Raw genomic sequence first — 25,090 nt, 5'->3', positions numbered from 1 at the left:
TCCAGCTTGACAGCCAGGAACCGCGCTTATTGCTATTTGCTATTTGCTGTACCACAAGGAGCTGAAAAGCAAAACAGCCACTGAAAGTAAAGTTTGCCGGCTGCCAGTTTTGACAGTACTGGTGTAGTGCAGGAGTCCCCCGATGTCCTCCCTCTTGTCCCCATGACTGAGGCCCAGGAACAGTGACATCCGCAGAGCTGCACAGGAACAGAAAATCAGCTGCATAGTTTTGTGTTCTTTACCAAGGTACTGTAAAACAAGTCTAAGAGAACTTGCCTCTTACTGTAGAAGTGCGTGTAACTTCCACAACTCACAAGTCTAATCAACTTGTGGCCCTACAATTGATTCTTTTCTTCAAAGACTTCGAAGAACTTGTGCAAAGACTTTTCCATTACTTACCAGACATGCTTTATCCTAGCCAAGACTTTTGCCCATTGACTTTGGCTTAGCCTATTGAATTGAATGACTCTTCTAGTGAACTCAAAAAGTATCTGCACTGCTTAAGCATGTTTGTGGTCTCTTGTGTTCTAATGCCTTCTGAATACCAACAGTAAGGTATTAATGTCCCCAGCACCCTTGTTACTGAAGACACCTGTGGGTGTAGGTTGTGTCTGTGGGCCATCCCAAAAGGGCCTCGTCTGATTCAGAAACTCAAAGTGTACAGTATTGAAGTATATTTGTGTGTTACTATTCTATTGCTCCCTTCTGAAGAAGGCTTTATAACTGACTGATACATTATTAATTGTTTATGCAAGAAACCTTGAGTGTAAGAGTTTATGTGCATACCTGTAACTGTGAAGCTTTGTGTAACTCCACTACAGCTCACATTTCCCCTCTTGAGATAAGCCTGGCTGCTCAACACGCTACCAAAACTGTGTAGTACAAGCTTATACCAAAGGTTGCGTTGCCTATACCTGTAGTCATAGTTGTGCATAGTTTTCCCAGAGGGTACAGCATTCAAACTTTACCTAACAAACACCATCCACGTACAGCAGTCAGAAAGACCACAAGTTGCCAGTACTCTCTACACTACCACAGACTAAAGGAACACGAACTCTCCAACATCAGGACTTACCTGGGTGACAACCGGAACAAAGCCCCAAACACTTTACTGCATCGCCACTGCAGTGGCATACGCAGTGGAAGCGGCTAGGGCCTAGCCCATAATTTATCAGATTTGCTACTTACACCATGCCCCGGTAGAGACATACAGGGCCAGATTGACCAGGGACCGAGGCCCAATCCAAGCAGGAGGAGGGGGGATAAAATAAAACAGGAAGCAGGAAGTGTTGGTTATTCGGTTGAGGTCAGTGGTGGAGGAGAGGTACGACTAAGAAACCAGAAGGAAGGAGCGGTGGAGTGTGGAGGCATTTTCAGGAACAGGTGAAGTATTTCAGGAACAGGTGAAGTATTGACAGTTTAGTGGTACAGCAGTGTGAGAGTGCATGCTAGTATGGAGAGTGTGGTTAGAAATGTTAGCGTAAGGAGTGAGTGCACATTGTATGATACTGAGTGAAAGAATAGTGGTTCAGTAGAAGTAGTGGGGAAGAGGGAGTAGCAGTATAGAAGATGGAGTAGTGGTATGGAAGAGGGAGTGGGGAGACGGGAACAGTAACATCAAAGCGTGAACACGAAGGCTAGAAGGTGTGAGAGACATCTGAGAGCTAGAAGATTGGAGGGAGGAGCAAGTTGCAAGAGTAAAAAGAGCGAATAGGAGAGGGAGGGGTGAGATGAGCAGGGTAGATTCAATCCAACAGGGTATCTGTAAGGCACAATTCACAAGATCTCCATAGATCAAACATCTATATAGAATAGGGGAAGTTTGGAAGTTCCAGATGGAGAAGGCAAGCTGCCTTTAGGTCCTTTACTCTATTACCAGGCAGACCTAGACCGCAGGAGTCGACCTACTATAGCTACTAACCTGGGGTCAGGAATACCTGGGTTAGGGAGGAGGTGCTTCATCTGGCGAGAGAGAGGTGCGGCCATAGGGCCCACACAAGTTCAAATACCATTTGCACCCTCTCTGAGGTGTGGAGTGATTCTTGAGAAAATTGTAACACTACTTTGAAGGAATTGTTATGTATCTATTAGCTTGGGGATTCCTCTTACATGAATTAAAATAAACATGCAGAGAATGACGATATGCAACCTGCTTTAATTCCGGTCTGATGAAACAACCAGAACCAGGTCGTACTTCATAACTCCAGTGACTTGGAGGGCCATAAGTCTGCATCTGTCCCCTGGGTAATATGTTGAGCAACAAAGAATTGTACTAGCTTGACAAAATAATCTGTAAACAAAAGTGTTCACCTATAATATAATGCAGAAAGTCTTTCACAATTATGGTTGTTGCATTACATGCCACAGCTCAAAGCCAACACGTTAACAGCGATAATGCTCCTATAATATAACGTTGCGATTTAGTCACCATGCTGTAGCATTATATCCAACAGCTAAAACTTGTCAAACAAGGAATCCCGCCCCGACTACAAATAATTTAATAGGCACACATGTAAAAACATTGTTGATTCTTGCTGCTGATCCAAAATGGTGCCCCTAAAATACTGCTTTTATGATGCAATGGCTCAAAGAAAGGCACACACTGCATTACAGAGACGCTGTTTGTTATGGATCCAGAGTCTTGTTATTACATTCTTTAACCACATTGTAAAGCAGCACAAAATAGGACAAATCACCACTGTGTCAGGCAGCATGGAAATAAAAGAAGCTCTTATAAGCAACATTTATAATATGACTCATCAACTCACTCACACGGTTACACAAGCTTCTACAAAAACTACTGGGTTTTTATTACAGAGCGTTCGCCATATTTCCATCGTTATACATCATGAAAAATTGACTCCAAGACCCATCTGCATACTTCTGCAAGAACTATGTAAGAGAGCCAAAGCACTCTCTTGAAAAAACGAATGACAGGTTTGATTCCGTTTTACGAATGTGGTAGCATAGCTGCTAATCTGCTCATTGTCACAAAGGTTCCCTTTATTCAATCCTGGCTTTCCATTTGAGAATTTAAATGTAAAGTAGGATAACACATTACTTGATAATGTTACATACCCACATGGCCCTCAAAGCAGAGTACAGTTCCTCGATTACTACATCAGTCATCCTGCATCAGGATTAAAAAAAAGAACGTTAGTTTCCACTCTAAATTAGAGGGGTAATAGACAAAAGATACAAACAGAATAAAGCAGAGAATGAGAGGTGTTAGGAACTCATGGTGGCAACAGTAAAAACAGAGGCAGTGATCACAGTTCAATGGTGTTTATTAAACAGTTTGCAAGTTTCAAAAACGCCTAATATAAACCTAAATCTAAGATGGGAGCAAGCGTCAACCATCAAATAAAAATAAAGCAGTCATAGCGTGCCAAACCTTACAACTAATACAAAAAGGGTGTGGGATAGTTCTCAAGAAAGGAAAGAAGTGTTCACAAACAATGTGTCAGGATGCATTAGCTTGGATCTCCCTTCCCCATGTTTTGAGCATGGGGTAAAATGGGATCTTGGAGCACAGCAAACACTCAAGCTTTCCCAGCACGAGTCGACAGTTCTATTCCAATGTATCAGGAGCATCGTTGGCCAAGTCTCTGCCACTTTCAAAGTCTCTTTCCTACGAGGGCCGAACGTGATCAAATAAGAAAATGTTCCTTCAACAAAATTAAAGTTTGCTTGCTGGTTTTACTTAGGGTGAGGATTCTTCACCCCCAGGCTCCTTCTCTTCAGGGCGCGGACCCCTGCTTTTCGCTGTGTTGGGTGATAGGTTTTCACCCCTGGATCTCCCTCTGCAGGCTTGGATCCTAAAACAGTTCCTATCAATATCAAGGCCTTGGGTGGTTGAGTCTCCTGGTTCCGAGGGCCTGATAGGCTTTCAAAAACACAAAGTTCTGTTCTATGCATTTCTTGGGTGCTGGCTTCACCCCTGGGTCCCCATCTTCTGGGCGCAGACCCCTCTTTGCTTTCAGCCTCCCTCCACCGGGTTCACTATGGCTTTTCCAGCTTTTAATGATCTTAATGGCTTTCTAAACCGTTCAAGTGGACATCTCTCGACCGGGTTCACTTTTGTCAACACACTGTTTCTTAGGACTTTAGACTTTGCCCTTCCATGTCAGCATCCTTCTTCCGGGTTCACTCATGCCAACTTCACATTCACATTTACAGGATTCACTTCCCTTGCTTTCTCATGTGGCGGGATTCACTTCCCTTGCTTTTTTTTTTATAGTGCTTAGGTCAAAGGCTTTTGACTGTACAGGGATTTCGCTTGATCTCCTGTATGACCACTTTGACCTATGTTGGCACCTCTCCTACAGCCTTCTGGTATCTGTAGTTTTTACTCAGATGGATGGACCAGGGTTTCTAGGAGCAGCACCCACATGGTGCCAGCCCCCTTCTGCAGCTGGTATCCCCCTTTTAAATCCTACAGTTATTTGAACTTCTTTTACTTTGCACCTTTATCCTCCTTTTGAACTGCCGGGCCTGGATAGTTGTCTCGTCGTGCGGTATGCCTTTCTCAGTGTGCTCTCTTGCTCCACCCTTTATCCCTGTGGGGAAAGGAAAGGGCCGTCAGGTGTGTGTGATTCAGGTTACTTGCCTGACTCTGCCTGACCCTTGGGTTGAGACATGTCAGGTAAACAGATTTCATATTAGGCCATGGTCTGTTACAAGGTGTAAAGAAGTGTTTAGGTAGGACACGGGGGGGTGGGGGCTGTAGGGTTTCAGTATCCTTCAGGGTAGGATGGAAATAAGGTGTTAATTTACGGGATTATAGTTCTTACTAGGTGGTTAGTAGGGGTTGTGGAATGATCAAGAATGACCAGAATTTTTATCGTCATCTGAACAGGGGGGATTATGGGAATGGTAGTGTGCTGTCAATGCTGTATACTGGCTGTTCGGGACAGAATATCCAGAGGGACATGAAGAATAATGATTGGGAGTATTCAGATAGGGAACAGGAAAGCAGAGATGCTGAGAGAGGGGGTCTCTGAATGCAGTTGGGTGTGGGATCCTAAGGGATTTGTTACATACGGAGGGGAGGGGAGATTTGGGTAAGATAGATTCAACGGGAGGAAGGTGGGTAAATGTATTATTGCCCGCAAAGGCCTCAGGCACATTGTCCTCCTTTTCTTCCCCGGTTCAATACTGCATCTCCCTTTGGGCATTCCCCCGAGCATAACTCTGGGCTCCCCTACCCAGGTGATCTTTCCCTGCTAGTCTGCCTTCAGGGTTGGGATAAGAGAGCCAGTTCTTCCCGGTCCACCTGAATAATGGATTCCCAAAATCTTCTGGGAGGGGGGGAGGTGGGGGAATACCCTCAGGTTTCTCACAGAGGGAGGTCAGAGGGGAAATAACTTGTTTCGTGGGCGCTAGATGATCAACAAATTATTAATACAGCACAATTGTTCTAAAAAAGGAACATCATTTTCCCTTCATATTTTACATTCATTGACCCATATTCTGGTGTTGTGACTATCTATGAAATATATCTATTGTGAAGATTTGTTGTACAGTGACACGTCTCCTGAGCGAACACCCCCTTCCACGACACTCACTCAAAGGTCAGGGACAAGAAAAAGGCTATTTTCTTCATCTGATTTATCCGTTTTATTTCAAATAATATATCAAAATAATTAAAGGTGAACCCCCAATGTTGGATTCTGGGGAAGACACCTACAATATACCAAACAAATACAGGCAGTTTGACTACAGAAGAAAAACAAGACCTGCCTGGTATTATCCCAATAACTTTTAATATACAGGACACAAACCTCATTCATAAAAAAACAATGTCTGAATATCTTTTTGAGTCAAAATATACAACCTTCTTCAATGTGACCATTCAAATTATCACTGCTTATCATTACATTTCAAATATAACAAATATTCTAGGCAGTCATTTACAATATATAATTCACGTAATTTTCTGTAAGACCATCGATCAGTATTGGCATCGGGGAAAATGATTATATACATTTTTATCCAATCCCAACACCGATCGATGATGGTTAGAAATAAATTAGGTAAATATATATCCTATATTTCACTTAATTTTTTGTAACACCATTTCCACGTACTGTCGTGTGAAAAGCACTGGATTCACATATAACTTTCTTATTCTAAGAGTAATTCTAATGTAGATGTAGGATAATGTTGGTTTCTAGTTTGGGTATGTATATAAAATACAGGGTATTGCATGTTGGGTTATTTAGTCTACAGGCTTGTGTTTAGGATAGAAGCATTTATTTTGGACAGCACAAAATCTTGATTCATGTAAAAAGTCAAACAAGAGTACAACTTTGAGGTAGCAAATGAATTAACACTTAATTTTACTTGGCATGGGAGTCCGCTTAAGGCAGAGTCCTTTTCTGTGTCATTTTATTTAGAAGATTGACATTACTTAAATTTACATAATTATCCTGGGAATAAAGTGGATAAACTAACCTCCTTCCTATTTCACTTTATTGGGTATAGCTCTACTTAGGATTTCTCTGTATGTAAACTATGGTTTCTACAGGTCAAGAACTAACAATTCCTGAAAACGTGTGCACAAATCCATGCATAAATTGTCCCAGTGAAAATCCGGGGCTTAAACTTAATTTATTTGGCTACTGTCGGAGCATATAATGTGTAGGGTACAATCATACATTCTGGGGCATAGTATTTTCAGTGTCATCGATTTTAAAGGATTCCCCTCAAAGACTTCCATTTTCCATCATGGGTGTAACTAATTCTTAGGACATATTGCTTAGATAGTGTACGATATATAGCAGTTCCTTCTGACCACTGACCTGGAGTGCTCGGTACGTTAGTTGTTGTCTTGTCATATGTTCTGTGTGCACCCTTATGCCTCCGGGCCCTTTGTGCATGTTATACATTTAATAATATAACATATCTGAATGCATAGGAGTTTATTGTACTCACTTTTGGGGGGGGTCTTTTAAAAGGCATAAGATGGGTAGGAACATTAACAGTTCCAGACAGACCGGCAAGTAAGCTCTGTCCCAGTCTCCACCCTGCTTTTAAAATCGTTCTTGGTCAATCTGGTTCAGTCTTGTTCAAGGCTTCTGCAGAAGGCTCCCTCTGAATAGGCCTTCTTAAGGAGGATCTCCATTAGGTACATCCAGGTGGACCTCCATATTAGCTCTTATATCAGATCTTCTCTATCAGACAAGCTCCCTCTGTCAGCAGATTTCTAAAAAATAATCACTAGTTCCTACATGTTGACCTTAAATGCTTGATAAACTCCACCCATGCAGCATTGTTTAACACAGCATTTTTTTGATTGGATGGACCCTATGATAGGTTCTCCTCAGATACTGGCACTCGCAGATTTCTTTCCCTTTATTTTGATTGATCTCTTTTTCTCTCCACTCAATTATCAAATAGGACTAAAATGTATTTTTCCTCAATTTCTTTTATGGCTCTGTACCCTTATTGATGCCTATATATTCAAAATTGCAAGAAAAGTCATAATCTGTAGTCTTTTATGTTTCATTATCTTATACTATGAGAAAGTTTATGAAATATGCACATTTAACATTAAATCGCACACAGTAATATATTGTATTTTTCTAAGTGTATGATGAGGAGTACTTAACATTTGATTTTGTTTTTTGTTGTGTATTGAATATTTTCCATATGCTCTAAATACTTATAGAAGTATCAGTTCAGCCGAGCTAATGGATAAGTTACTGATTAATGGTGGGACATGTTATACCAAAGTGCTGACCTCTGGGTCTTAAACCCTTAGGTAGTCGGGCGCAGCAGTATGCACAAGAAGTCTTAAGCTTAGTTACAGTACTTGACATAAAATATGTACAACAGAGATACAGACATGCAAACAATACAGAGCATAGTTTAGATTATCAGAGGGCACTAACATGTTTATCTGTATGGACATATATACAAATCATTTATAAAATTTACATCATATAATTTTGTAGTTATAAAGCATATACAATTTTCTAGGTGCTCATGCATGCAAAGTTACCTAGAGTGCAGAATTAGTTCTCAGAGGCAGGTTAAGTGGAGTGGGGGCAGGGTGTAGTAGGAGAGGAAGTGGATCTGGTTATGTGTCGTTGGTGCGCAGCCAATTAAGTGCCTTATGTCTAAATTTAGGGTAAGGTTGTTCAAGTCTAAGGTCAAGTGGTAACTTATTCCAGCATTGCGCAGCTTTAACTGGGAAGCTAGTACCTCCCGCTGTAGATCGTTTGAACATAGGAGTCTCTAACATAAATGTGTTAGCAGATCTAGTAGGGCGGGTGGCTATTCTCCTAGTAATTGTTTCCATAAGGTAGGGGAGAGCTAGGTTGTTCAGGCATTTGGAAGTAAGGGAAGCTGTATTGAGGAGGATTCTATCAGTTATCTTCAGCCAGTTGACCTCTTTTCTAAATTTAGTAATATGCTCTCTATAAGGGATGTCCAATGCTGCTCTCAAGGCATTGTTCTGCAGTCTTTGAATTTTATCTGTGATATATTTATTGGCTCCTGAGTACAGGACATTGCAGTAGTCTAGTCTTGACATAATCAAAGCATTGGCTAGAATGATGTAGCTGGCCCTAGAGAGGTACGGTCTGGATGAGTTTACAGGTGTAAGTTGTTGATGAGGCAAGGGAGTTGACTTGCTTTTTAAGTGTGAGAGAGGAGTCCAAGTAGAATCCAAGAGTTTTAACCATGGACATCACCTTGATAGGATTGTTATCAATGTTGAAAGATGTGTAGTTTGGGGTTAGTATTTGGATGTTTGCTTCAGAACCTAGGATTAATAACTCAGTTTTATCGTCATTCAGGCAGATGCCATGAGATGCCATCCATGCCTGAATGAGGGTGTAAATCTTGTTCACCAATGCTAGGTCTGCCTCGAAGTTGCCCGAAAGGGGTATGAGGATCTGGGTGTCATCTGCATAATTTGTGTAGGTGACACCTAGTCTGTCCAACTTGTCAAACAAAGGCTTGGTGAAGATATTGTACATGGTAGGGGAGACACAGGATCCCTGTGGGACACCGCAAGTTATTTTGATGGGGTCAGCAGATGCGGAGATGGAGAAGACTCGCATAGTACGGTTGGCTAAGAAGGATTGGACCCAGGCAATGGCATCTCCAGTGAAGTTGGCAGCAGATTTAAGGTGATTGCATAAGACTGCATGATCCACCAGATCGAAGGCTGCCGACAAGTCCAGTAGGAGAAGCAGAGCTGTTTTTCCATTGTCCTTTAGTTCCTCAATTTGTGGCTTAAGGTCTAGCAGAGCTGTTTCCGTGCCATGGAGGGGGCGGAAGCCAGATTGCCGTGAGCCTAGTAGGTGATTTGCTTCCAGGTAGTCCTGAATTTGTATGTAGGCAGCTTTATCTAAATTTGTGAGTAAAAATGGCACGGTCGTGATCGGTCTATAGTTGGTAGGGATGGTAGGATCCATGGTTTGTTTTTTAAGTAAAGGGAGAACCCAGGATTCTTTAAGGTTGGCAGGTACCGTGTTAGATTTAAAGGAGGAATTTATGAGCTTAGAGATAAAGGGAGCCAGGTCCCTGGCTGCGTCCTTTATAATTTGTGCTGGGCAAATATCGCCCTTGCAATTTGAAGGTTTGAGGGAAGAGTATTCTTTTCCCTGTGTCTTTTATAGAGATAGTCTTGAACCTGAAGGGTGTAGTTGTTCTAGTCTCCAGAGGTTGAGATATTTGTTGATCAGACGTTGATAGTGTGTCTTTTTTTGTTGCAATTTTGAGATTTTGTTTGATAGGGCATTTTGTATATGTATATTGGTGCACCATACTTTGTTTTTAGGGGCATTGTCTATTGGTTGAATTGGGGATTCCAGTTCGCGAAGGATGGAGAATAACTCTTTAGTGTTGGAGTTAGCTTTCGCAATCCTGTCATTGAAGGAGTTCTTCTTGGTTGTGATTATTTCTTTTTTGTAAAGTTTGGAAAATTCAGTTAAATACATTTTTGTTGTTTTCAGTGGCGGAATGGCGCCAAATGGATTGGAGTTTTCTTTTTTGTAATCTTAGAGATTTCAGATGGGGAGGGAACCAAGCATTTAAGTGAATTTCCTGTTTAGCTTTGCGCAGTTTGGCAGGAGCAATTGCGTTCAGTGCATTGGTCATCGCCTCATTAAAGGTATTTACCAGAGTGTCAGGGTTGTTACTTTCGGAGCCAGAGATAACAGGGAGGAGAATGGGGATCCTTCTTACTTCTGGTCAGGAGGGGGTGTACCATATTGTTAATCTTAGGACTGATAAGATCTAGTGTGGTGGAGAAGGTTATTAGATAATGATCTGTCCAAGTTTGTGGGGCAATGTCGGTAATGTTAATGTTACAGTTCAGTTTGGATAACCAGTCAAGGGTTCTTCCTTTAGTATGGGTAGGGGAAAGGACTTTCTGATTAAGACCGTGGTCATTTAACAAAGCTGCAACTGACTCAACATGTTTGTTATCAGAATCATTGAAGCCAAGATTAAAATCTCCCATCAGTAGAGTTTGAGAGTGGTCTTTAGTATTGTTAGCTATAATGCTAGTTAGGTCATCTTCAAAAGTACCTAGTGGCCCAGGGGGTCTGTATATCAGGTGGATAGATAGTGTACGGTTATTAGAGAGGGGCCATTTGACTGAGAGTACTTCGCAAGATGAGTAGGAGGCTGATGCAGCAAGTCTAATGGAGTGGGTAGATTTGAAAATGATAGCTAGGCCACCACCTCTGGCGTTGGGTCGGTCAGCTCTAAGGATTTGGTAACTGTCAGGCACTGCTAACATTAGAGTTGGACCTGCAGCCTTGTGTAGCCAGGTCTCAGTTATGGCTAGTAAGTTCAGGTTATCATTATTTAGGATGTCTGTGATTTCAGTAGCATGGGCTACTGCTGATCTAGCGTTGATGAGGGATCCTGATAGCGTTAAGGAGCTGTTAGGTTTGTCTATTAGACACGTTTTAGGTGAAAAGGTATTTTGAGTTGTGTGAATCTTAGTGGGGGTTTGATCACTGGTATGGGTAGACGGCATTACTGTTGGAGGAGAGTTCTTAGACTGGGTGATAGTACGTCTGTTGGCATTATTGGGGTGGGTGCTTATAGTTTCGTAGATGCTGGGCAGTCTAGACCTGAGTCTCAGGTTTCTGTCCTTGGTGGGGGGGGGGCTTGTTTTAATAGTGGTGGTCAAAAGGTAAGTAGTAGGGTCTGAGTGACTTTAATGGAGTAGGCAGGGGACATTTTATAGGTAGAGCTCAGCAGATATGGGCCTAGGCAGATCGAGATGAGGCTGCACTGGGTGATTATTTTTTTCGCACACATTAAAATTCAGTTTCTGGCTACAGAAAGGAACACTGTGTGCATTGAACAGGGCTCACAAAATCCACTGAACCTAAGCTGGGAACATTTTGGGCTGGTCAAGCACCATTTTCATGGTACTCTTCCCTGCAGTCGAGTGCCCCTTCTGAAATGTTTTATGTACCATGCTATTCACATTTACCTAGAAGTCACTCTGTGGTAGTCTTCTATTTAAGCCTGTTGGTGAAGATGTTTTGGGGTCGGGGGCTCTGGAGCAACTCTGAGGTGGACGTATACTAAGAACCAAGGAGTCTGCCTGCCAGTTGACAGCATGCTCTTGCTTTCTTTCAGACATCACAGAGGAGTGGTCACAGAGACCTGCAAAATGTTAACACAAACAAGTATCCATGTAGGCTAGAACTGGTGTGGTACAAGAAAGATCTTGCGTAACACTAGTCAGCAGGTCAAAATACCCCACACATCAGACCTCCCAATGTCCATACTGCAAGTTGATGAATTAATTTATTGGCTAAACATTCCATCCTGCACAGGACTAATTGAATTTTGTGTATGTGTCTTGCTATAGCATTGATTAGTCAAATAAATAATTCTAAATTTGAGTTAATAGTTATAAACCCAAGAGTGTGCCGGGCTTGGGAGCCCAAGCACTTGTGTTGAGGAACAGAAGCAATGCAAGGGGTTTGAAAAATTAAGGTATTGTCCATAACATAGTTACTTAATGACCTTCTGATGGTGGGGCATGGATCTGGAAAAGGCCACAGCTCAGGATGGTGCATGTGTAATGAGTCTGGATGTGTCCATGGAAAGCAAAGGATTGCTTGCCACAGACACCGGTAGCAGTCTAGGTAGCACCTGCCAGACCCTGAGTGAGGCAGATTAACAATCTCCATTTCTTATGCTCTTCAAACAGCACTAAAAACAAACACTAGAGGTTAATTGTGGGGAGCAAGGACCCAGAGTGGAGGCTTGCTGAGCTTTAATTGTACGGCCTGTGCTATAGAGAGAATATATAAAATCTGAGTAAGTGGTAAGGACATTGCAAAGTCAACACAGACTTCGGACATAATCTTTTTAAACATTCCTGAAAAGAATGATCATAGGTGAGGGGCTGAGGACAGCTGCTTTGGGGCCTGGTGCCTGTGATATCTCTGGTTTTGGAAGCCACAAAGGTCCCAGCCCCTCCTTTGTGGAGGTGCCAGACGAATTACCCAATGTTGAACCTCAGAATAGATATGTAAATTGTGTCCCTTGAAGTATAGTTAGCTTGCAGATAGCCGACTCCCTGGCTCATTTATATTCAGGAATAGCCCTGCTCATCCATTTTCATTAGTGTATATTGAGCCAACAAATAGCAGCAGACTGTAGCCCTTTCTGAGCGCCTCTGCCACTGCATCTGTGCAATAAGACTCAGATGATTGGTGAGCACCTGCATTGTGGGAGTACAAAGGATTGATTTTGTTTCGGCTTTTGCATGGGCATGGGAAAGGCACTTGTCAGGAACTACCGTAGTGGTATTAACTGGTCATTGATCATAGCAGGTGCAATCCTGCACATCTACTAGCAGTGCCTATCAAATGCTCATACTTATACACAAGCCAAAACTGTTGGTTTTGCCAATGCTTGTTTTTAACGTGACTTAATTGAAGGACATGCCCAGTGCCTGCAAATTGTGGTTTACAGCCGACCTGGTTAAGACATTTCAATTACATCAGTAGCGGGTTTAGAGCTCCAAATAATTCGATGCAGGTGCGCATGAGACACTGCCCGACGATACATAGAATGCAACGCTATGTCTGCGCTTCCAAGCCTTTAAGAACCGAGAATTGGCCCCTCTATGGTAAATCTCTCGCAGGACAGGGCTGCGGTGTTGAGCGACGCAGGTGTTTGGCAGCAAAGGGGTAGCGGCGGAGATTGCAAACGCAGACGACACTCTGTCCATCCGTGTTCGTAATCTAAGAAGGTGCAGGGATGTAGAGTAGCACTGCTGAAATCCTCGCAACTCCCCGGCCATGCGCATCTTTCCCCCTCACTTCCCATCTCCATGTGCGCTTTCCCCCTGCAACTCAGGCACAGCGTCTCCCAGCCTTGCGGGTCCTTCACCTCTCTGCCCGTCTCCATGTGCGCTTTCCCCTTGCAACTCAGGCCCCATTTCCCCGGCGTTGTGCGTGCTTCCCCTCCCTGCCCGTCTCCTTGTGCACTTTCTGACGTTCTGGATCCTTTCTCCCCGCTCTTCCTGCACCCTCTTGTCCCCCTAGCTGTGACTAGTTTGTATACCTATTGTATTGTGTGCCTGCTCTTCTCATCTAGGACCCCCAAGTGTTACTAGTGTGTTGCGTATATTGTACTGCATTTGCATTCCCCTCTCATTCTCTGTTTTGTGACTATTGTATTGTATATTTGTGGCATTGTTCCATTTCTCTTCTTACTCCTCTTGGTCCCCTAGGGTTAGTGTCTGCGTGTACTGTACTGCATTTCTACTTTCACTCTCCCTCTTCTCCCACAAGCTGGTCTCCACTGTATTATCGCATGGTCTCCTTCCCTTTAGCCCCGCACACCCCTCCAACTGCAAGCATCGTTTTATGTTTTCTGTGCTCACTGTACTCGTTCTCCTGTTGTGCCTTCCCCCTTTGTGTGCCCCTAATTTGTGTCCCCCAAACCCCCCCGCACCCGCAAGACCTTCCTGCTTGGGCTGCCTTCTCCTGCTCTCCACCTCAAACCCCTCCAGGTGCTCTCAGTCTCCCCTATCTTCTCTAGCTGCTATTCTTTCTCCTATCCTATCCTTCTCACTAAGTCTGGTAGGAAGAAGCTCAAAAAGGGACATCCTGGTCTCCAACCCAGGCCTCTCTATCACTGACAGCTACACCAGTGCTTCCTCCAGACAGACCCTCACAAACATCCTTTGTCGTTCCCTCTTCAGGCCTATAGACCCCACATATGATCTCTGTTCTCTCTCCTTTTTCCTCCTCTCCCATTACTTTTTGATAGATTTTTTGATTTTGACGCTCAGGACAGACTTAACCGTATAAAAAGGTACAGATGACAACATGCCACTATACCCTAAGAGTGACCAATGGGCGTAAGTGCGTTACGTAAGTAATTAATGATGGCACTCGGTGGGAGATCCTCCTGGTGCCCTTCCACTCATCCAAGACCATCATTATTGTCTATCTGAATGGCACCGTCTTGGTCCAGAGCCCTGAGCCCAATCTCCCCCTTTTCGATAGACGCTTCCCACGTCTTATCAACATCCTTCCTTCTCCTGCTACTCCTACCAACACTTCTCTGGCTCCTCTGCAACCTTCCTCTTCCGCCACCTCTCTGGCACCCTCTTCTTCCTCTCTGACTACTCTGCCATCTCCTTCCTCCTTCTCCTCTGCCCACTCTCTGGCAACTCTAACACCTCCGCAGGGCGTACCTCCTGCCTGTACCCCTCCACAGACGTCTTTCAAATGTGGCAATCTGCTCCACGTCGCTACCCTCAACTCTCGCTCTGCTGTCAAACACTTCTCTGACATCTGCGGACTGCTCGAAGAACTTTATCTGGATGTCCTCGGTCTCACTCAGACATGGTTCAAGGCCAGCTCTGTGATGAGTTTCGACACTCTCCTCCTTGATGGCTACAAGATCCTCTCCGAACCCAGAATCAACCTTCATGGAGGTGGAGTAGCCCTGATCTTCCCAGAGTAGATCCCTGCTTCTATCATTCCTATGCAGGCTTACTCCTCCTTTGAATGCCTGGTCTGCAGGCTCTCCACCTCCTGATATTTATGTGGAAGAGCGGGCACCACCTTTTCTATTTATTCTTTTTCAAATAATTCAAAGCAAAATTCAAATCGCATATGTAGGGATATGTGAGTAGGGTCCAGCCCACTAATAAAGTGCCTCTGTGTGGGACTCTCAACAGTGTAGGCAAAAGAAAGGGGATCTAGGCTAATAAGCAGTCGGTTGGGACCGCACACCATGAAAACGACTCCTTGGTTATCAAAACTTAATTCATGTAAATAGTGTTCGAACTGTGCTTGTGATTGAAATATGAAGCCAAAGAAATTCCTTGAACTTCAATTTTGTGAGCGGTATTTCTTCCTTTTAATCAAAACTCATGGTAGTTGCAGATGCAAATGGCTGACAAGGCATTCCCGATCCCCCTCCCACTCCTCCTTGCTCCCCTTTCCCTGTGTTCACTCCCAACAATGTTTCTAGACAAGTCCGGTCTATGAAAGTCTCATCAAAGCAGGTGCTCCCCTGCTCCTCCAGAACCATCAAGGACCACATCAACACCCTTGCTCCAGCATTGGCCAATTTCTGCAATCTCTCTTTTGCCACTGGACCCTTCTCCCCCAGCCCCCCAAGCACTCCCTTGTGAACCCCCCTCCTCAAGAAGCCCTCTGCTGATCCTTCCTCTACTGCAAACTACCGCCCGATCTCATCACTCATTTCCTGGGCAAACTCCTGGAAAAGGCTTACTCTCCATACTGAATCTGTTGGTTTTCTCCACAACCACCAGTCTGGGGTTAGAGCAGCCAGAAGCACGGAAACTGTTCTCCTGAACACCTTTGAAGACCTGCTCTCTAATCTCGACTCTAATCTTCCTTCTGTCCTCATTCTCCTCTATCTATCCTGTGTTTTTGATACGGTCAACCATGCCATCCTAATCAATCGTCTCCATGACAACCTGGACATCACAGGTCAGGCCTTAGCATGGTTGAGCTCTTTTCTCTCTGATCGACCCTCCCAGGTCCAACTTGGGTCCTTTCTCTCTCCCACATTTCTCTCTACTTGTGGTGTGCCCCAGGGCTCTAACCACTCAGCCTAGCTCTTCAACCATTACTTGGCTCCTCTGGCCCACCTCATCTCTATCTTCTGTTCTAACTTTCAGTGTTATGTGGATGACAACCAGCTCTCCTTCAGGCTCCCCTCAGCCTACTCTGGTCTTTCGCTCATCCCTGACTGTCTATCCACGATTCAGGAATGGTGTGCCTCCAACAAGCTCTGCCTTAATGCTGAGACTGAGATACTTCTCATTGGGACCCCTGCTCCTGCTTTCCCTCTGGCACTCTGGCCGCCTACACTGGGCCCCCCCTCCTGCACCTTACTGTAAAGCAAATAACCTTGGTGTCATCTTCGACTCCACCCTCTCCTTCTCTCCTCACATCTCAGACGTCTCTAAGAAGTGACACTACCAACTGCACCTCCTCAGAGGTATTCTTCCTTTTCGCACTTTCCTGCAGAAGCTCACCGTCTACAGAGCCATGGTTCTCTCCAGGATGGACTACTGCAACAGCTTCTTTCTAAATCTGCCTGCCTCTACTCTTCGACCCTCTGCAGCTAATCCAGAACAGAACTGCAAGACTTGTCCTTGGCCTCAAGCCCAGGGATCGTATCTCTCCACTGGCTCCCGGGGGCTGCAAGGATCAAGTTCAAGACCCTCTGCATTGTCCACAAGGCTTTCTGGGGCCTGGGAACACACTACATCCAACTCTCTCTTCCTAAGCACCTTCCTTCTCAAGCCCTTAGCTCATCCACCTCCAACTCTCTGAGGGTCAGACACTTCTGCAGGCAGAGAGTGGGGGGTAGATCTCCGTCATCGGCAGGGGCCTCCCTCTGGAACAGCCTCCCTGCCTCTCTCAAACTTGAGCAGGACCACCTAAGGTTCCGGAAGCAACTCAAGTCAGTCTCTCCTCCTCTCCCAATCTCTCCCTCTCTTGTCACGCCTAAACACTTGTGTACATGCACGTTATAAATGACTTAGATCATATCATTAACTCTCAGAAGACTGCTTTCAAAAAACACTATCAAGCACTTGAGTGCAACGTTTGATGGTTAGGTTTGATTAAAGAAAGCTCAAAGAGTTCCCATGAGGGAGTGTTTTGGGCAGGGAGGAGCAGGAACTCAGTCGGAATGGCCATATGGATTGGCATGGCATGAGCAATCAATGGGTGGGAAAATACCCATACAAATCCTACAAGCTGTGTGTCCCTCCTCATATGCCATTTCTCCCTATCTGTACTCTAATGCAAATGTTTCGGTTTTATAGGTGTCACAAGCAGAGGCTTTGCTAGGGAGAGGGGGGCTGAGAGGTCTATAGCCCCGGGTCTTTTGGTTGTAACCCCGGATAGGAGCTCAGGGGCTACAACCAAATGGCTAGCTAGCCCAGAGTCCCGACAGTCCTAACATTAGCATAGCCCTGGATCTTTTCCAGACCTAGCAACACCCATGGTTGCATGTGGCACCCAATAGCCCAAACTAAAAATTACTGCACTGTAAATGGACAAGTACGCTGCATAGCTGGAGCCCTGGTAAGAAGTATGTACCTTGGGCTCAGCATCCTCCTCTCCATCCCCACTTACGGTGGTCACTGCTGAATGGGTGAGTAGGTGGACTTCCAGTGAGTGATTCCCCCCTTCTGTTCCTTTGACTTGCATTTGGAGAGGGCACAGCTTTACAGAACTCCAAGTGTTCTGAAAGCCTACTGTTTCAACCTCTGTGCTGGCCTAAAAAAGATCTGGACTTTCTTTGGACCTGTAAATTAAAGCGCCAATATGTATGGGTTTCACGGAGAGCATTCTTCAGCCGTTACACCACATACCCCTTTGCCCAATAAAAGAATAACACGTCAATAACTTACGCTGCCCCTCATATAACCCCTTGCTGATATCGTTCATTTCCCTGCCATGGTGTCACTCAGTTGATTCACTGATGTTACTCACGTGTGCCACTCCAGTTGTTGCTCACTGAACTCCCCTGTCCTGTCGGGGCACCAGAGCCAGCGAGGCATCTGGGGAGGTCATGGCTAACACGTCGGTGTATGCCAAGGTCGCCGTGACCAATGGCACTGTATTATTGGGGATATTTGCAGATGGCGTTTGTGGCTGGAAGCAGGGCCGCTTATATCGTGGATGTTTCTTGTGGTAGCCTGTTATGCGTTGGTTGATCTTTGTGCATGCCTCCTCCATCTGGGTTAAAGGCGCATCATAAAATGGGCACGGTTTTTTTGTATTGTGTTATGCAGCATGTGCTTCTTTTCTAACCGTAGCATTGACGTTTTGTGATACAAGTGCCTATGATTCAAGATGGATGTATCCATGAGCGCTTTGTTGACCATCTGATATTTATTATAGGTACCACTTCCAGGCCTGAATCTCACCTGATGCAGCCATGTGCCCATCTTTCAGGAGGTAAGCAGATACAAGGAACTCTTCTTGTGAATGTGTTTTTTCTACAGCTCTACATGCTATCACAATCCTTGGATGCAGAGATCGAAAATACAGATTTCAGGATCTGGAGCCAGAAACAGCTCTAGTATAGGGCTTCACCCAGTAAGCAAGAGCTACCTCTGTGGAACGAGCTAATACTGTGTGCCACATGATGATCTTCCACATGCAATTCAAACTATCCTTTGGATAGTCTGCTGATGCTCGACCTTTAGTACCCATAATGGCCTTGCCATAAAGATCGTTTCCCTTTGCTCAGGTTGATGAAAGGTCAACCACTTTTATAACTTTTGTAAACCTTCTTAACTGCCTTTTTTTCCTTCTTTTTTATGTGGGTTGGAAAACCTGGACACCCCAACACTTAAAGTCTGCATTAGTACGGAAAAGCCATTCATTCAATTATTAATTCAATGAGCCACTTTTAAATGTGTTGTGCCCAGTGGTGGTACTACTCTTTCCTTGCCTCACCTCTACTACTCACCCCACTCCACACCGCTACACTCCCTTCTCCATTCTTCTAATACTCACCCTAACCCTCTATCTCAAACACCCACTATTTCACTCTGTCACCTTCTCACTCACTCTCTACATTCCCCTACGACCGACACCACATGCTCATTCAATTCCAAGTATCACTTCCTCTCACCTATCAATACCTCACCTTGTACACTGCCTGAATAATCACATCCACTTTCTGCTGCATCATCCTTCCTTTGCCTGGTATCTTGGTTTGCCTTCTCAGGGTTCATAATTGCCAAGAACTGAGAGCCATTTAGCTCCTGCTTGTAGCCTAGTAGAGCCTGGTAGAGCCTGGTTAGCTCGACTACAACAGCTATTAGGAGCTACCTCGGTCTCCCCAGGCCAACTGGTCCTATAGAAACATGCATAAGCGATTCTAAATCTTGGAGTTTGGGAAAATGTTTGAAGGCATATTAGAACACATTCAAACTACAATGGGCCATATATAATGGGCATAAGCTTATTGTTTGCCACATATGTGAAAGTTAGATTTTCAACCCACCATCTACTAGCTCCTAGTTCCCTAACGTTAGCTCCTACATACTGGGTAATGCTGTGTACCCAGGAGCTGCTTTCAGCTCCTGCTTCACGAATCCTTTATTTGACCCCCGGCCTCGCCTCATCGGACCTCACCCGTACAACCCACACTTTCCTGGGTCTCCTTTTTATCCCACTCCCCCCGACCCCCTAACTTTCCCTCCATTGGCTAACCTCCCCTGCCGGTTCCCCAGTTCAATCTCCTACTATTCTTCCCTCCTTACAATATAGAAAAATTTTAAAAAAGACATAAAAGGGGGATCGATGGCCTACCCCTTTTTCATGTTTTGGTCCGTATGGGTCTGGCAATAGTGGCACGCTGCAGTGAGTTTGAGAGTTAATATACCAGTTTGTGTGAGGGTCTCCCAGACTTATTGGCCCATTGGTCTCGCTAGGGAACTGCTCTGGAGCTCCATAGTAGGTGACCATCCTGTTTTGGTGAAGCGGCTAGGTGTCCATCACATACTTGCTGATAACCACTTTGTTATTCTGTGCTGTATCGCGTGGCAGCTTCACTTTATTCTGTTGCTGGTTTGGGTGCATGCTCCCTGTGCAACTCAGAGACTCTCGGGCTGTTCTCGTGTCATCATCCACTGTACATGCTGGAACATGTAGTTTACTACAAGAGAAGGAAACTGGCTAGCATCATGTGAGACTGGTATGGGGTGATTGACGGTGGTATTCTGCACAAGCATACTGGCACTATAAGAAAGGACAAGGACTGGGGTCCTCCCCACCTCCCCCTAGGGCTAAGACTGGCTTTGGCTTCCACTCTGCTAGGCCACCCAACCCAAGCTCCTTGTCTCTTGACAGTACCGGCTTACTGGCCCTGTCATATTGTGGAGCTGGTAAATAGGGAAGAGGGGGGCGAAGAGTCTTGCATGGCTCAAAAAACCTAATTAACTGTGTACATGTTGTACTGATTTTTAACCCTAAAGCCATTATCATTTTACTGACCTGCCAGGGCTCCCAGGGCTAGCAATAATCTCCAACCATCCATCTGCCCCTATACTAGTAGGTGCCAGCAGGGAACTATGATAAAGTATCTTTAAGCCTTGGTTCAAGAACTTGCAAGGCCCTGTTGTACCCTCAAGAACTATACTCCATCATGGTCATTAACTGTATAACATCCCACAGATATTTAATCACATAGCCGGTCAAGTGCCACAGCGAGTAGAGCGCTCGCTAACGCAGGTTCGAATCCTGGCGGGGCCAAACTCAGCCTTTCATCCTTCCGAGGTCGATAAATGAGCACCACACACAGTGGGTAATAATAAGCAGCGCTCAGATACCGGAGGGTTCGTAGCGCTATATGAATGCCAAATTATTATTATTATTATTATACTAGAGCGAATACGCTCCTTCAAATCTGATCTTTCTGTGACTAATTTCCTCCACCAATAACCCGACTGATCACAAATTCATTCCTGCCGCTGTTGCAAACCTCTCTGCCGTCCCTCCTCCTGTTCCAGGACTTCTGGCTGAACTGCTGTGCATAGCTTTCCACCGCAGCCCACGTCATGCCGATCCATCTCTACAGCCACATAGTGGGCCAAATAACCTAAAATACTGACTCATGTGTCCTTATTAAATCAATTGTGATAAATAGGTAATTGGTCTTTGTGGTGTACGATAAATCTCATAAACCGAAAAAAATTGAAATGTAAGGCATCTCTTTTACGTCCAGGAGCAATGAGAGATTCTTCTTATCTGATAGACCAGAGACTGCCTCTTCTTTTGTGCATCGAGACTGTAGGATGCACAGTCTGTTAATTCTGTACACAGCCTCCCAAGATACGAGAGGGCACGAGGAATCAGAATGACCATTCACCGGGTGCATTTGGGGGACCCGCAGAAGGTTGCCTTGGTGAATTGCACCCAGAAAACAGTGGTAACTGGACAGTACAGCCAAAGAGGTTTTTCACCAAATCGCTACCATTTGGCAGCCAGGAGAAAGTCCTGCATTGGCGAACCTTACCCCAGAGACTGCACAAGCCAAAGTCCTTCAATACAAAATTCTAGAGTAAGTACATCCGTTTAATTCCTTATGCATGTAATTTACTATTCTACTAACATACATATGTCGGTTTATTTTTCCAGGTTTCTTTTGTTCAATTTCACCATTAAACATTTGTTTAAGAGCAGGATGTGGTAAATTATAAGTCAGGATAGGATAGCGTACACTTCACTCCTCTGTATCTATGCTATGTGCAACTCTGCTCTATCAGCAGAAGGCTACCACAAGGAAGCTCTGTTACCATCTTGCTCCATGTAGGCATCACCAAGAGACATTTGTGGTGCACCCTCTAGAAATCAGTAACATTAAACGCATGGGGGCTGTAGTAGGGTGAGGCATCACATCATTCCTTGTAAATCAGCACTCCCACTGAGATGGCCCTACAGCTCCTCAGATCTCCCCTCTCATATTGTAGCTTCCCATAGATATACTAAGTTCCCGAATTTATACTAGTGCCTAGATCTACACTTTCTGGGGGTTTTATGGTCTCTTACCCCTCAATCTTATACAATATAGTAGTTTTACCCAACTACACCCGACTAGCTTGCATAGAGGAGTCTTGAATGTGCAAGTTGCTACTCCGACATAGAACATGGACTAGTGTAAGGAAGGCATGGTATCACAAGCAAGACAGACACAATATCATACAGTTCAAGGGTGTTTATTGAACTTGATGAGGGTTGGAAAAACACATGTCTAACCCAACTTCTAATGATGGAAGGGAGCTACGGACATCAAAACAAAAGAAAATACCGTCCTAGTCAAGTCTAGTCAAAATAAAGAGGCCTATACTAAAAAAAAACTATTGTCAATCCCTACTTCTAAACAACATAATGGGTGTGGGATAATGATGGGTATTACAAAAGAGTGTTTAGCAAATTAAGTCCAAAAGGATTTTGGGACTGTTTAGGACTGCTCAACTGACATGGTCCCTTCTCCACGTTGCATCACGGGAAAAGTCAGAACAAATGGTAGGACTGAGCACCCTTCGAGTCTGTAGGCACCAGAAAGTAATCTGTTCCAAGCCAGAAGGGAAAGTAATCTGTTCCAAGCTTGGAGAGCAATGTCCTTCACAATGGTGAATTCTCTTCTTCTTGCTTTTGTCTGAGGCCCCTACTTTGTCATCCTTCCGTCGGGTTCACTGTTGCTCTTTTAATACAGTTTGTTCTTTTAACACAATTCCTTCAACTTGTCAAAGACCCTTGTATGACCACTCACTCCTTTTTCGGCCTCCTCTCCCTAGGTCTTCTGGTATTTGTAGTTTTAGATACTTCAGTTTTACAATATTTCCTCTGGTTAGCGTCATACCTCGTTTCTTATTTGTCAAAGATTTTCAGTCAGGCGTGGCTAACCTCCTTTCAAGCTCCATCATTGTATGTGAGGGAGGTATTGCCGGCATTCGCAGGAAGTTGCCCTTCTAAGAATTTCGTGACAACCTTCACTCTGCAGCTGGCTGGACCACGGCCTGTCATCCGCCTCCTGGTCCTTGCTGCTTTGTTTCTAGGGTTGCTTCACATTCCTGGGGTCGGTACTGCCGCTCTATCAGTCTCATTCGCCTGGCTTGCTGTTAGGGAGAATTCTCATTTCATGGCTAATTTCCCTTACCTAGTGAGTCCCTCAGCAGCTTTGCTGGATCTCTGGAGTTATTTCTTTCCACTTGGTAAGAGTGTGAGCTTTTCGCCACTCTTACTTGTGTTTTGATATGTGTTTTTACCTGTTTTTGTGATTGTGGACTCTGGAGTACACCACTTCAGTAGCCCCCTTCTTTTGTGTGTCACACAGCACCGTCTGTGCAGTGACACAGGGTTGTCGTTCAGACTTCCCACCGACTCCATTTCTGAGGCTGACTACTGTCCCCCAGAAAAGGGTAAAGTTACCATTAACTTTACTTAATCAAATTTAACCACAGATCCACTGCACACCATCTTACATGGAGTACTGGAAGGGTTAACTCTTAGCCCTTTTTATCTGTACTCGTAGAGCATTGTTTCCTTCTTTTAACATTTAGACATGGCTGGTGGCAGTGGTATCTACCCTAATTTTCTACCGCGGTAATATTGTAGGCTATTGTGTTAGCCTCGAACTTAAACCCGCTCGACCAAATACTTTTTCTTTTGGCTTTATTCACCATTTCTTTTTGTTAAAATCCTTCTTGTGTTTTACTTTGCACGGAAAACCAGGTTTGCTTTCTTTGTTCACTGTCTTTTGGTTGGCTTCTGCCAAGAAGCCCTCCTCAAGGCGGCTGGGTGTCTAGGTGGGCTAAATGTGAGGGAGGGGTGTAGTCACCCCCTGCACAGGTTATCCTAGGAAACCCAAGTCGCACTTTGTCATGATTGGGTAAGGTGGTTGTCCTGGCTGGACAACCCCCCTGCTGTGTGATTGACAGCCAGGCTGTGTGAATAGGGGATTTTCGCATAAAAGGCAGGTCTCTTGGGCTGGAAGTCAGAGAGTTGCCACTGGAACTACAAGGAACCGACGAGAAGTGGAGGAGAGGTCGACTGCTGCAACTACCCCGTACCGGTGAAGCCCTGCTACAGTCCTGAGCTATCTACCCTTCAACGACTAAGAGGAGATCCAGTCCGGAGTCTTCTTCCCTTGAGCCTGGTGGGGATAACCAGCTCGTCTTCTTCAGCCAGAGGTCGCCTTCGTGGTTGAAATCGCTGCACACTGCTGTAGTGGTCCGGATAGCCACCTGAAGAGCCTCTCCTGTTTTTAAGGAACGCACCTTTTATTCATTGTCGCTGCTGCTGGCCTCATCCCTGTGGGGTGTAGACCCCCTTCATCGTCCTTCGTGCCGAAGCCAGGAATCGTGGGTCTACAGGAAACTAACAGGAACAACTGCCGTGGCACCAGTTTCTTCTTTGAAAAGGTACTGTGTCCTTCTTGAGGAATTTTGGGTGAAATCCCTATTTCTCTACTATAAGGCTTGCCCTTACTTTTCCCTCCTTCTTAGAACTTGTGCATCCGAACATTTGACAATATCAAGCTACTCTTGGCAAAGTTGAATCTCGAACTGTCTGACTGTGTGATCCTCGACAACAGGCACCCGGTGTCACTTGACTTTGGCTCCGGTCCTTTGACTCTTGAATTACTGTCTATGTGTGTTCTTCGATTCTGTCTGCCTAACCAACATATTGCCTATGATTTTTGCCCCCAACTCTCTCTGGGTATCTCAGGTGTTAAGTGTGTTTTTGCCCCGGTAGCATTTCTTGGCGCGGATACGCGTTTATTTAGTAGACCGAACTGTCCAAAAGTGATCGCAATCGCATTCACGGTAACGTGTATTATTTCGTAACACCGGTTCTCTCAAACACAGGGTGCTTACCTTGATTTATACCGTACAAAGTGAATTGGTCAGGAGTAGTGTATTTAACGTGTGGTTTTAAACTAGTGTTGTGTTAATAACAAATGGTTTCAAAATAAATGTACTTATATTTTTTACCTGAAACCTTGAGTCAGTGTTTGCTTGAGCCACAGTAATTTTGTCCCTTTGTGTAATCTCTGCTACTGCTCCTGTACT

At 44.7% G+C, this 25,090-nt stretch overlaps 1 long non-coding RNA gene across 1 annotated transcript in view; it reads left to right on the top strand.

Moving 5' to 3' along the window:
• The window catches only part of LOC138570164 (uncharacterized), a 279,291-nt gene that overhangs the window by 157,479 nt on the left and 96,722 nt on the right, over positions 1–25,090 (top strand). The window contains exon 3 of the long non-coding RNA XR_011303411.1: positions 18,405–18,461. This is a non-coding gene — a long non-coding RNA (uncharacterized lncRNA). The remainder of the gene's footprint in view (positions 1–18,404; positions 18,462–25,090) is intronic.

This window comes from Ambystoma mexicanum, chromosome 2q (genome assembly GCF_040938575.1).
Source record: "Ambystoma mexicanum isolate Mex_15411 chromosome 2q, UKY_AmexF1_1, whole genome shotgun sequence".
In the NCBI taxonomy this organism is placed as follows: domain Eukaryota; kingdom Metazoa; phylum Chordata; class Amphibia; order Caudata; family Ambystomatidae; genus Ambystoma; species Ambystoma mexicanum.
Note: the sequence above shows the minus strand (reverse complement) of the source record. Positions and strands in the feature narration are given on the sequence as shown.